This window comes from Channa argus, chromosome 4 (genome assembly GCF_033026475.1).
Source record: "Channa argus isolate prfri chromosome 4, Channa argus male v1.0, whole genome shotgun sequence".
Lineage (NCBI taxonomy): Eukaryota > Metazoa > Chordata > Actinopteri > Anabantiformes > Channidae > Channa > Channa argus.
In genome coordinates, this window is record NC_090200.1 from 9,483,409 (window position 1) to 9,497,108 (window position 13,700).

Here is a 13,700-nt window from a genome sequence, read left to right on the forward strand (position 1 = left end):
CAAGAAACTTGCACAGAGTCCAATAATATTGTTTTTCCTTTAGAAAGGAGGGTGTTATCTGATGGAAGTTAAGTGTGTGCACGCGTGTGTGTGTACACAGTAAAAGTGCGTATAAAAATGTAAGGTTTGTTGCCCACTTGTCCTGTCCAAACCCAGCCAAAAATGCCACAGGAAGAATCTGTCCACCTCCGTACTACAATATCCTGTTTGGACTTACATGGCACTCCTTGCTCCTACACACACACACACACACAAACACACACACACACACACCATCCTCCTACTTCCCATTCGAGAGCCCCCCCTTCCACCCCAATCCAAAAACATACAGCATTGTTGATCTAGCTGTTTGCGGGCAGAAGAAGTGTTTGTGTGTTTGGCGGGGGGGGGGGGGGGGGGGGGGGGGGGGGGGGCATTTATTTTCATGGTTATGTGAACCTATTTATAGTTCAGCACCATTGTTGTGAAGCTATTTTGGTGATGTGTGATATATTGGTCGTTCCTCACAAGTTAAAAAGTTTGTTTACTGGTAAAAACATTAGAATTACGTTGGGTGAGGGTTGGGGTTAGGCATTTAGGTGTGATAGTTAAGGTTGTGGAAACGGGCTGGGAAAACTATTATGTCAACTACGGCAACGACTTACTGTACAACAGTGAAGCCATCATAGCTTTGTGTGTGGAGGGTTACACAGTCTGCTGAAAATGCTGCTCATCATTAACAATATGGACCCTGTAACAATCAGTCAAACACAGCGGAATCTGTGTGCGTGAAGCTGTGCATCTGTGTATGTACAGTACAGAAATTGCTCGCATTTCTGCAGACAAACACACCTCCCCTCATCCACACACTGAGTAATAGGAGGACAGGGGATAAGCGCATCATCTATCCACCCAGCAAACCATTTATTTAAATACCTGTCTACTCATCCAGCCAGTGTGTGTATCAGTCTGCATGCAATCATAACAAAAGAAGACAGGGCTGAGGGAGTGGGTCCGATGTACACGATGGAGCTGCGCTTCCCGTAAGCAGCTGATAAAATTTATTAAAAGAAAAAAAAAAGAGGCAGATACCTCACTTCCCAACAGAGCGCAGTGCATTTCCTGAAACTGACAACTGCTAGAACTTGTACTGTGGCCAGGCTAAATGTGAAAGAGAGACACAGAGGGAGGGAGGGATGGACTGAGAGAGAGAGAGTTGGGGGGGGGGGGGGGGGGGTAAAGGAGTGGGTCACATGACAGTCTGGGAAAAATATTTACAAAAATGTTGCAAATAGGGTGGTACATCGAATGGAGCTTTAAAAATGTAGAGAAAGAGAGCGTGCACACACACACACACACACACACACACACACACACACACACACACACACACTCCTTTGCACCTTCCAAGATACTGTAGCTCTATATTCCAAGATAAAGTGCCTGCTCACAATCTTTATCTTAAGCCAAACTGTTATCAACTGTTTTGGAACTGGCACAGCAAAACTTTTGGCAAAGCAGAAGTTCTGACACATAAAACCTGAACACTGTTCAACCGCAAAAAGAAAAACAGAGGAAAGTGTGGTTTTGTCAATAATTTTCATGCATCTCCTCTCCTCTTTCTTCCTCGCTGCAGAGCGGAAAAGTGGGATAGAAGCATAACGAGTTGCAGACAGACAAGGCCGGCCAGCATAGTATCAGTGATGGCGGCAGTGGTGCTGATGGTCTCGGTAGTGGGCACGCCCGACTGTAGACACCAAATTCATGAAAACACCTCGACAAGAACATTTCCACTTGAGATCAACCTTACACTTACAATTTCCTTCTTACTTTGTTTGGAAATCCATTGGAGGCCAAATTATTAAATCTACAGTGAAAAAAAAAAAAAAAAAAAAAAAAAAAACTAGGGAAAAAGAATTCAGTGACAGGAGAGAGTGAGGAGAGTGATGTTACTACAGCACAGCCTGCTGGTCTGAGATGGGAATTTATTTCCTCTCCAAACTACTAGTCCCGGACTCTCTGTGGTACTGCTGACGTTTGGGTTTTTTTTTTTTTTATCTCAGTCCTTGAAACGAGAGAAACATCCATGTTCCGAACAAAACAAGCTAAAAAGTAATAACTTTTAACAATACTTAGTCTTACATGGGCATGTTAGCCTTTTCTATTAGCAATTACTTTGACTACATTGCATGGTGTCCTCAGGAGTGTTTATTTTTTTGTTGAAATACTGTTGATCTCCTAACAATTTTCAGACTGAAAAGATTTTTTTTTTTATTTACACTTAACACATTCTATCATTTTATTCTTATATTACCTGTCTGACCCTGTACACGAACCACTTATTTAAGCACTTATTGTAGTTTACACTGGGTTTAAATACAACAACTATTTACTAGGGATGTCACTACAATTAAGTAGGATTACATTTAAGAAGTAGATTTTAAAGTTGAAGTTCAAACATGTTATTATTTTCGGGGTTAGTACTTAGGATTATAGAGGTTTTCATTCATTATTTCAGACGTCTGGTCTTAGTGTGAAAAAAACATTATCTGAAAGAAATTATATAATATATATAAATTCATTATAATTAAAATGAAAATGTAAAGGTTTGGAACATTAACATGTTCATGTCAGCATCCTAGTGCAAGGTATGATAATCTTTGATTTCCAAAGGGGAAATTTAGGCATTGCTAAAGAACAATGACAGAAATACTAAGAAACATGTAAACATTTGAAGTATTGTAATAGAATAATCTAACGATAACAACAGACCTATACAATTAAAACTTAAAATTACGGGGCAAGCAATACAAATTTGGCTGGTGTGAGACTACACGAGCGGCTGTTCGTAACAGCAAAGGCTGTAAAAACAACTGAATATTATTATAAATACTTATTAATTATATTTTTTTATAAACATAAAAAAATGAGGAGATTTATGGATGTAGTGAGAGAGGACATGAAGTTAGTTGGTGTGAGGGAAGAGGACGCAGAGGACAGGGTTAGATGGAGGCACATGATTCACTGAGGCGACCCCTGAAAAGGAACAGCCGAAAGAAAAAAGAAGATTAACATAAAAATTAAATTTACAATGTATATTGTATAATATAAGTATATGTAAAAAAAGGAAATACAACATAGGAGGGGATGTAGTCATACAGTGTAAAATAATAAAATGTAGCTCAGCATGTTAGAAAATTCTATAAATATGATACAGTACGAGTGTTAATGATTAAAATGGCAATTTTACAAACTACATCAAATCAACCTCTCTGTCTTGTAGATTTGCTCAGTGTGAATCTGTCTGATGTTTTAGCCCCACCCTCAGGCTCAGTTTATAACATTAACTATAGCTGTACCACCCACCCGCCCTACTCTGTCACCATCACAATCCACTGCTGCTCTACTTTTCAAACTGTCCGTACTTGTTAGTTTTATTATTATGAATTCTTAGATTTAATGTTAAGGATTTGTATTTACATTGCATTTTTTGTTACATTTGATTTTATGTACTTGGAGTGTGGCTCTTGATGCCACAGCAGTCAATTCACACACAGACACTGATTCACGGCAAAGGGAATCCTGAATTACACTGTTTTATGCTGTTGCTCTCATTACTACAATACTGCACGACTTCGCTGACCACTCTTTATGGCCCTTCATGTGGCGTTTCAACATGCTAGATATTTAATTGAATTTTATGCACCTTTAATACATTTCCAACCTCTAACATGAGAAGATGTGCAGCTCTTTGATTCACAGACACGCTGTCTCACTCCCAAATTCTCTGTCAGGCTTTGAAGAAAAAAGGATAAAACAGAGCTATAAAATTACAGTAGTAGGCTGGAAAAGACTTTACAGCACATATACACTTGCAGTATAAAGAGAACAGCCTTTCAGCACTAAAAGAGACTTATTTAGAGAGTTATTAGTCCCATTTACTGCACTGGCCCCTGGGGGGTCTTTGATTATAAACTGGGCTCTATATGGCTCCTATTAACAGCAGTGGAAAAATACACTAGGGGAGTAGAAAGAAGTCTGTGCGTGTCCGTGTCAGTGAGTGGGTAAGAGTTTGGTTAGTGGTGGTGACAGATGCCCAGCCAAAGTTTACCTGCTCCCCTTCTGTGATTTATACCTTTTTGTTCGCTCCCCTGCTTTAAAACATCTGGCGCCAGAGGCATTGCAGCCCTTCACTCTTTATCTCTAGCTACATAGAATATGTGATACAGAGAAAGAAGAAGTGACTTTTTCCTCGCATCATTTTTGTTCTCCACATTGCTCATCTTTTTCTTCGTATTGCCAAGATGTCACATAAGATAAACTTCCTATGCCCCATCTAGTCAAACACGACCACAAGAATACTGTGGTTAGGTTTCTCTGAGAAGCAAAGAGCGCATTGAATTCCAGTATACTGTCTGTGGTTAAGCTGCAGATGTGTGGGCTCATGAGGGGGCGTCACTCATAAAACTCATGCAATGCAATGGCATTACAGTAAGGAAACTGACTCAACTGGTCTCGCTGTTTTTCGGTGGCCACATTGATGAAGAAAGGGTATTTCAATAGAAAGCATAGAGCCTTTCTTTCAAAGAAATCACATTCAAAAAAGCTGCGTTACCAGCTGCTACCAGGAAGTCAGCTACAGATTCTCAAAACAGTGATGCCGATAACTCATATTCAGGCCACCTTTGACTGCTACTTTTGCTTCACTCGGTCAGCTGTGCATTACAAGTGCTAAACAGTGGTTTCTGCAGTTTCACACACACAGCTGTTTGTAACATTTCTAGTTTCACAAATAATCAACTGCAACTCAGAACAGCAAAGAACACTTATGGATGCATCAATTTAAATGATCACAAATGTAAAGAATTTACAATTGTTCACTTTGTAGAACATGAAATTTATCAACCTATATTGTTTTATTAATATAATACATGAATTTAATGCTATTCCATTAAAAAAATAAAAAAAATAAAATAAGCGTGGACTAAAGCTAATGTTGTGTAAAGTAATGAATACTTTTTCACTTCCCAAATTGAGTTTTAACCGCATATTTCTATGCAAGTTTCGCTGACTTAACTAACTTATCGTCAGTGTTCTACCAATTTCCTACCTCTCACCCTTCTAAAATGCAGGGATTGGATATTTTAGAACAAATGCACCTCCAAAGAAAATACGCCAAGACCCTCCCACCTCAGTGTGATTAGAGGCTGTATCCTCAATGAGATCCATGGCTGCTCATTTAAGTCGATTCAACATCGACTGACCCGGATCAGCCTTAGTTCAACACACAGAGGTGGGTTCAGTTAGACAGGTGGGGCAGTCCCTGTCCCTTTGAGTGTACACACTCAAAGACACACATGGACACTGTAGGTTTCCCTGTGGTCAAAGCATGAGTTAATGTTATAGCTCCCCCTGTAATCAACCCCTCTCTTCTTCAGCAGGTACTGAATAAGCCCTGGCCTGTCTGTGCTTCAGCATATAAGAGGGGAGAAACCACAGGGCCTCACAGCCGAGCTCCATCAACAGGCCCTCTATTCATCTCTGGGGCCAGAACACTGAGCTCTCTGATGGAGCTCCAGCACCTGGCTGTGGATAGACAAAACATCAGAGGCTGAGCGGCAGCAGCACTGGTTGCCACACCTGAATAAACCCCCAAAACCACCCCCAGTCCACATCAAATGGGATGGCCGGCCCCATTTAAAAACCTGAGAGCGCGAGAGCTGAGAGCCAAAGAGCCGTGGAAGGCTATGGGACTAGCTGTACAAACAAGCCACTCAGGTGCTGCTGCAGACTTCTGTTTTCATTAACTGGAGAGGAGAAGAAACTGAGCCCTGTGCAAGAGAAAGGGGATCAAGTGGAGAACGTGGAGGGAAACACACAGAGGACAGAGTGTATTTACACAGGTGTGTCAAAAGGAAGACACTCCTCTAGGACACAGGGAAGCATCTGTACAAAGTGTGGGGATCTTCCAACTAGGGACTGGGTTTGGCTTTATTTTGATTGTTATAGTGAGTGTGTGGAGGTGTCAGAATTAGGGCAACGGCTACAGTGAGGCCACACATTTGTGACACAGCAACATGTTTTAAGTAAAGCCATAAATAAATTTGTGCAACAAGTGACAACAGAGATAAAACTTTGAAGACCAATTACATTTCCTCATCCTCATCTTGTTTGCATATTCCACTCCTGTCAAATAAAGCACAGATCACAAAATCCTTCTCACCAATTGCTCTTAAGTACTGCTTGTCTAGCTCCCTATGAGAATAAGTTCTTACTTGCTGTTGAAAAGACCTGGTGGCTAAGAAAATAAAAACCACTGCAGAGTTACTTACTGGCTAAAATTCCAACTACTATTAATCAAATACTTTATTAGCATGAGTCAAAACTCTTTACTACAGATATCAAATTCCTGTTATCCTCCCCTTTAGTTGAGAATGTTATTTTGTAACTTCCTCTTCAGTAATGAATGTGATTTTGCACAAATTAGTAAAGAGGTTTCCATGTCATCTGGAGTTTATCAGCAGCTTGTTTATGGTTGTGTTTGTGTGGGGGAAAATATCCTCAAGCTACCTTGAGGATACCCGTTACTGAGATCCTAATCATTTAATTTTGGGTAATTATGTTGGTTCATTAGTGTAATTTGTGTACTTAACCCAAATATTAAAAAGCTATAATCCATTAGGACAAACATTATTAAATAAAACAAAGTCCAAGTATTTTATGGAAACAATTCAATTCTGAAGACAGCTACCAAAAACATTGTTGTTAATGTTGTACTGTGTGTATGTTCAATTATTAACTATGCTCAGTCCAAATCAATCAAAGCAAGCACTTTTTTTTTTTTACAGTTCTAAAATTGTCGTGCCCATAAACAAGAGAATGAGCAGCTATGACTTCACAGTATGACTCACTGTGAAAACAAACAATTTCCTGAGTTCATTATCATTTACCATTATCTGTTATTTCTGTCTTTGCGTGTGTGTGTGTGTGTGCGTGTGTGTGTGTGTGTGTGTGTGTGCGAGCATGTGCAAGTTGAGCCCAACATTTGTGGCAGTAAAAAGTGATGGGTCTATCTCGAGGATTGTAAACAGAAACATGCATAGCACAGCAATGCAGGGCAGGGGCAGATTACTGCAGATTTTAAATCACTTTTTAGGACAGACACACACACACACACACACACACACACACCCCTTCCCTTAACCTAAAGCTGAATCTAGCCCTAACACCAAGTGCTAAAACAGTCCTTTGAAGTTCTGAAGGCTGGCAAAAATGTCATCACATCACTCCTTAAGAAAAATATTTTTTTTTACTCCTCACTAAATTGCAAGTCCATGTAAACACACACACACACACCCCGACCTACTTTGGAAACAAGTCTGTATTCAAGGCCTATCAGCCTCAGGAGGACCACAGACACTGTAAAGTGTACCCACTTTATTAATAATTTACAGACAGCAGCACACTGTGAAAGTAATGCAACCAGTAGCAAGTAATTTACTGTAAACTTACAGCCTAATATTTTACAGTCTATGTCGTGTTTCTTAGGTATTTCAATCAGCAAGGGAACATAAAGGCTTCTCTGATTGTGAGTGTATGATTATGCTCCAACAGTAAATCCAGCATGAATTGCTGCTGCACACTGCCAGCATCCAAGGTGACCCTACTTAAAACAGAGACGAGGAAGACAACAACTCACTTGGCTACAACAGGATCTTTTAAACAAAACACACTTGTCAAAGAACTAATACTGAACAACAGGATTTGAACCCTCCTGTTTTTTTTTTTTGTTTTGTTTTTTTTTGGCTTGGAGAAGTGAATGCTCCCCAGTCTGGCCTAGTTCATGGCTAGTTATTCATGCTGATTTTGAATTGAACGCTGAGTACACCACAGCACACCGGGATGCTTATCAAAAGCAAGCCATGACAGGCTCAGTACAGCCTTTGTGCACTTCAGGCAGATTTTATTACTGCCAGAGGCCGAATGGCTTTCATACCATTTCCAGACACTGCACTAGGGCCAGGCAATAATCTGAATGCAGCATCACATTGGTGAGAATCTCTTTTTATTTGATTTGGAGGTTTTATTTACGCAGCACTTGCGTTGGTAGTTTTCAGATTTTCCAACCTGTGGTGAGAGGCCATAAATCATGCCAATCCCCCAGTCACTAATGTCACTCACCACAAACCCCTCCCTGAACCACGAACAATACTGAGAACAGGTAAACAACACCCTCTATAACAGCAGAATGAAAGCCTTCCTTCATGTGGGATGAGGATGGCCAGTGTTAGGCCTGACAAAGCGCACTCTTTAAATAAGTACTACTTGAAAATGCCTTTTATTACCACGGGTTTGACGTGTATGCCATAAAACATGGCTTGCTGATTCTCATTTAGGCCCTGGTTGCCAATGATCCCTCTCTGTGTGGAAGAACAGTAAAATTTAGGACACCACAGTATCTTTCTCTGTAGTTACGCACTGTGTGATTAAGAATAATGTGCCCTGATCCAAATAGTAACTTGTTATTTTTCCACATTTACTCCACTTACCACAGATCCTTGAAGATCATTTATGAAGTTTATGTAACACTTACATGTAAATTCTGTTAGAAAATAAGTATTTTTTTTCTAACAGAAAACCTTCTGTCATTCATAGGCCATATACAAAATGTCTGACTTTCCTTTGAGAACTGAAATGACAGAATAATGACGCAGTTTTCTGCTGGAGACACACTGTAAGCCTGCCCCAACATCTTCTTACCAAGAGATGACAAAGAAATGAGAATTAATGGAGCAATTTCCACTCTAAACCTTTATTTAATTCTTCCTGCTTTAAAAGCTCTGGACTAGACAGTTACTGCAACAAGGTTTGGGGTGTACAGTACATCTACAGTTCCACAAAAGCCTTTTGTGGTGTATTTAAGTGTACAGTAACTGTATCAGACGCCATATTAATTTAGGTTTCCCATTAACTGCCTGGTCACATCTTAACAGATTGCAATGCAGAAAAAGACTTGTGACTGACAACCTAAGCTGACCACCAGGAATTATGATGTTAAACTGCAAATGGAAAAAAAACTGGACAGTCAGTTAATACATCTAAAATCTTGTGTAGTCTAGACCCAGCATTAAGTCCTCATGTAAGATTGTTGCATGTAAATGCAGATACAACACAATAGGGGAGGTGGACAGTGGTGAAATTATGATGTTTTTACTAAACGCCTGTACACAATCAAAACCAATTTATTACCTCTAAGCCAATTTCCAATTAGACTGTACTACAGCTTAACTGAAGCATTTATGCTGGAGGTATTTTGGCCATGTGAGAGCAATTAAGTAATTTCTAATGCATCCAAGGGAGGAAAGGTAGAGGGGAGGTCAGCGACAACATGAAAAGCCCGGAGACTGTAATGAGATGCACAGCTCTCCTGTATGGAGAAGATGAATCAAGTGTGTGGTTGTTTTATTGCCCAAAATCTACTTTCTGAACTTTTTTACGCTTTACAAATTGGCAGAGATTCAAGAGACTTGGGCACAATTTGCCCCGTTATTTGTCAGTTCCTTTCTCCATCCTTATATAAACCGGCAGCACCCACGCAGCTATGTGGGTCCTTGCCTAGTCTAGTTTGTCATTTGTAGGATATTTTCACATGAAATTCACATGTTTTCCTAGTGACTGAACAACTGAACACCATATGTTTAAAAAATTAATTAATTAAATACATAAATACATTAAAAAAAACATGCAATCAATATCAGGTTACAGTGTACAAGGCGGGCATACAGAAGCCAAACAGACAAAAAGTCAATTTGTTCAGACTTCTGAACAATAGATGCCCGTTGCTCAGCAGAGAGAGGCCCCTACTTGAAGAGGACAAGCCATGATGCATGTGTCTCTGCCTACAGTCCATCCTGTGGTGCTGCACTGGGTTTTCATTGTTTATCACCGGGTAGCTTGTAAGAAGGGAAACTAATTAAGACTTGCCTGCAGGTGGCCCTTCCAGGCTTTTATAGGTCTGAAAGAAGACAAGAAGGAGGAGGCCACGCCCAGCAGAAAGAAAGGGGGACTACGACAAGTCCAAGAGTGGAGCCATGGGGGTGGGCTTTGACAGAGAGTGTCAAGGTGATGAGTGCCTGCTGTAAAACATTTAACTTTATAAATAGAACAGATCAACTCTGAAGATGCAATATGTTACTGTGATCATAAATAAATTCAATTGTATTATGTCCATTTAAGGTGGTTTCATATACTTTGTTCATTGTTTGGGAGTTTTAAATAGTAGACGAGTTACTGAAGAAACACTTTATGACACACCACTAGCCAATTAAAATACAGTTTATTATTTCCAAAAAGGTTTTTCAATTTGAGTTTAAAACCTTTTCAATCCTTTTCCAAATGTGGCCCAGTCTGGCCACCCCAGTAAGAAAAAATATTCTAGAGACGCCCCTGCTCAAGAGACTAGATGAAAACAAAATGTGCTGCCAGACAGACTAAAGAAGAGAGAGAAACACATTCATGCAAACAGTTAAACAAGACCTTCCTCTGTTTGGGGCCCAAGAAATGTGCTTGGAAACACTTACTCATTATGGTCAATCTGCTTTGAGGTGGATTTACACTGTGGGATCAGCACCCTCACTGGGGTTTGTTATGGTTTCATTCAACAATTAACCTGTAAATCTCGAAAATGTACATCCTCAAAAGGATTTCGCTGAGCTCTCTCTCTCACACACACACACATTATCATATCAAACTGCTAAGCCACTAGGTTCTCACACATTCTGATGCGTGTACACAATCAGAGGAAATCAGTGTTTGAACTGAAAGAAAAAAATTTAAATAAAAAAAATAAAAAAAAGTCAAGCTTCATTTACACAGGCCCAAGTAAACAAATAATGAAAGGGAGTGTTTACAGTTAAAAGAAAAACCTGTTGACCGTCGTGGAACAAGTGTGTGGTTTCTTGTTATTTTTCAGTTTGATATATTTAAATTCCAACAAATCAATGTAAGCCGGTTTTAAACAAACTAACAAGGCAAAAATAAAGATTTATCTTTTCAGAGGTTGGAAAAAACACTTTTGTGTGTTTGTTTATGTGTATGTGTATGTTTTTGGTTCAGAGAGGCAAAAGACATGATTGCGTGCGGACGCTGCCCTGCACCACTTCCTCTTCAGAAGCCCAGATACGTCACAGGCAGCTGTATTGATGCTGCTCTCACATGTGAACAAACACTTGGGTATAGTCCGCTTTAGCAAAGACAAACAAACAGAGGGATGTTGCTGTCAAGACTGTCATAGGCAAGTGTAGAATAAAGAGTGTTTGAACAATGTGAACTTAGGAGCCAGCTCATGTAAACGTTACATTAAAGCCACAATGAGAAGAGAAACTTCGATTCCTGAATATCAAATAGCAGAAAACTGATACAGAGTGTGTGCACATGCAAATTGCCTCCGGCAGTAAGGGTGGATCTGGTAGCTGTCTGCAGAAATCCAGATAAGGATGCCAAATGACAGAGCTGTCCTTGGTGGCGTGACACCAGGGGCAAAACAAACCAGCTGTTATGGGAGTGCCCAGCATGGCTCACATCTGAGCCTGGCTGTTACAGCTGAGTTATAGGCACGGTAGCCCTGCAACGGATACAAATAGACACTGTGTGTTTCTGCAGCTGGAGGAGTTGCTCTCACACACTCAGGCATTAATACTTAGCGATTTCTCACACACACACACACACACACACACACACAATTAAGATAATTAAAACAAAACATGAACAAACGTGCAAATGTGTTTAGTGCATGACATACACAGATGAAAATCATATATTGCAATGCAAAACGATTTAAAGAAAATGTGTTAATGAACTGGCAGAAATTCTCACAACATGCTTTTACTTTGTTGTCTATGTAAGATCTGTAGTAAAGTAACATGACTGTAACAAGAGCTGTAATAATAATAATGATGATACTACAGTAGGAAGACATACACTCTGAGGCTACGTTATTAAGTACACCCCATTTAAAACTAATGAGGGGGCCAAAACATTAGAGCCACCTCTTCTTATAATCCAGTACAACTCCACTAACCACTATGAACTCAATAATAAACAGAGAGTAGAATTAAAACCTTTCTGACAGTTTCAGCCTGAAAACTGAGAAACACTGTAAAAGTAGCATTCATGGCAGAGCTGCTGTATTGTATTGCACAGTTAGATCATTTTTAAGTTTTTGCCATATTCTGTATTTCGGGGAGGGGAGGGTTGCATCAGGAAGGGCACAAAAAAAAAACTGTGCCAAATCATAATGCGGACAATGATCCGCTGTGGTGACCCTGAACTCATGGGATAAGCCGAAAGGAAAAAAAACAGAAAAGACAATACAGAATAAATAAGAAAGGCCAAAGGTCAGTGATGGAGGTTAATGACAAGTGACTAGAGGTGCACTGAAAGCACAGGAGCAACAGACATCCAATTAATAAACACACATGCACAAATGTACTGGGAAAAAGTAACAAAAAGAGTTTAAAAGGCATTTTCTCTCTTGTAAATACTACAGGCATGTCTCTGCAAAAAGCATTTGCTTTTTGTGTTGTTGTTGTTGTTGTTAAGAATATTTGCACTATTTTAGAAAAGACCAAACTGTAAAGCTATTAAATCAAATCTGACCCACCTCCACTGAAACTGCAGCCTACTGTATAGGCAGTAAAATATTCTGGCCAATAAATGACTAGTCAGACTTGCAAGAATACAAAGTGACTTTAAACAAATGTTTCTGACCAAAACAACACCTGTGAGTCATTAAGGGGAATGCAAAGTAATAAAAGCAGAACTGGTGTTGACTCAACACCAGTAGTTCACATAAGCTGACAGCTGACACATCTCACTCTAGCAGAAGTACAACATGGATTAACTGAAGTTTTTTCATAACAGGAACAAACGTATAGAAACATTGTTAAGTACCAAGTGACCAAATGTTACATCAAAACGTCAATCTTTTAACAAACTTGGTATTACCTGCCCGCTCTGTATGTAGTCACATGACCTGCACTCTATAACACTACGCGAGCGGGTCCCAGTGGGAACGCCACTCAAGCAGTTTCCCACTCCTGGGATTAGACCAAACAATAGCGCTGACTGCAAAGTCTCCACATGTAGCTTCTATGTAGCAAGTGTTGATACTGTAAACTTGAGAAACCACCACGTGGGGGTACTAGTCCTTTGACACTGGCGGCAACAGAGAAGGAATAATGGGGGAGTAAATAATCTCATTATGTCAAAGTTATATTTTGGTTCACATTGATGAAATTTACTTAAATAAGTGGTTTAGTGGAAAGGAGGAGGGAACGGCATGAACACATCTCTAATTCATACAGTGACCAGTAGCAGGAAGGTCTTAGTCATAGGAGAGCATGCTATGACAAGCTTTCAGTTCCTTAACATCTCCTATAACCTTCTCAGAGGGATTTCTTTTGACATTTCCCCGAAGACTAAAGAGATAATCCCTTTTATAACTCTTTACCTGATATGGCCTTGGCCCTTGAGAGTCTATTTAGGCCTCAAGAGAGTTCAACAAAACAACTTTTAGGGAGCTTGTAGAGACAAAAAAAAAAGCTGACAAAAGGATTTTAGGCACCACAACAAGTAGGAAAATCAGTATAACATGGATCAAAGAAAGAAGGTCAGTGCAGGGTGATTGATGGGAGGAAGGTGGAGGCCTTTTTGGAAAACTT

The 13,700-nt window shown here is 39.9% G+C and overlaps 1 protein-coding gene across 1 annotated transcript in view; it reads right to left on the reverse strand.

The window, feature by feature from the left end:
- kcnq1.2 (potassium voltage-gated channel, KQT-like subfamily, member 1.2) overlaps positions 1-13,700 on the reverse strand; it is a 141,409-nt gene that overhangs the window by 98,092 nt on the left and 29,617 nt on the right. The gene's annotated exons all lie outside the window — the stretch shown is intronic.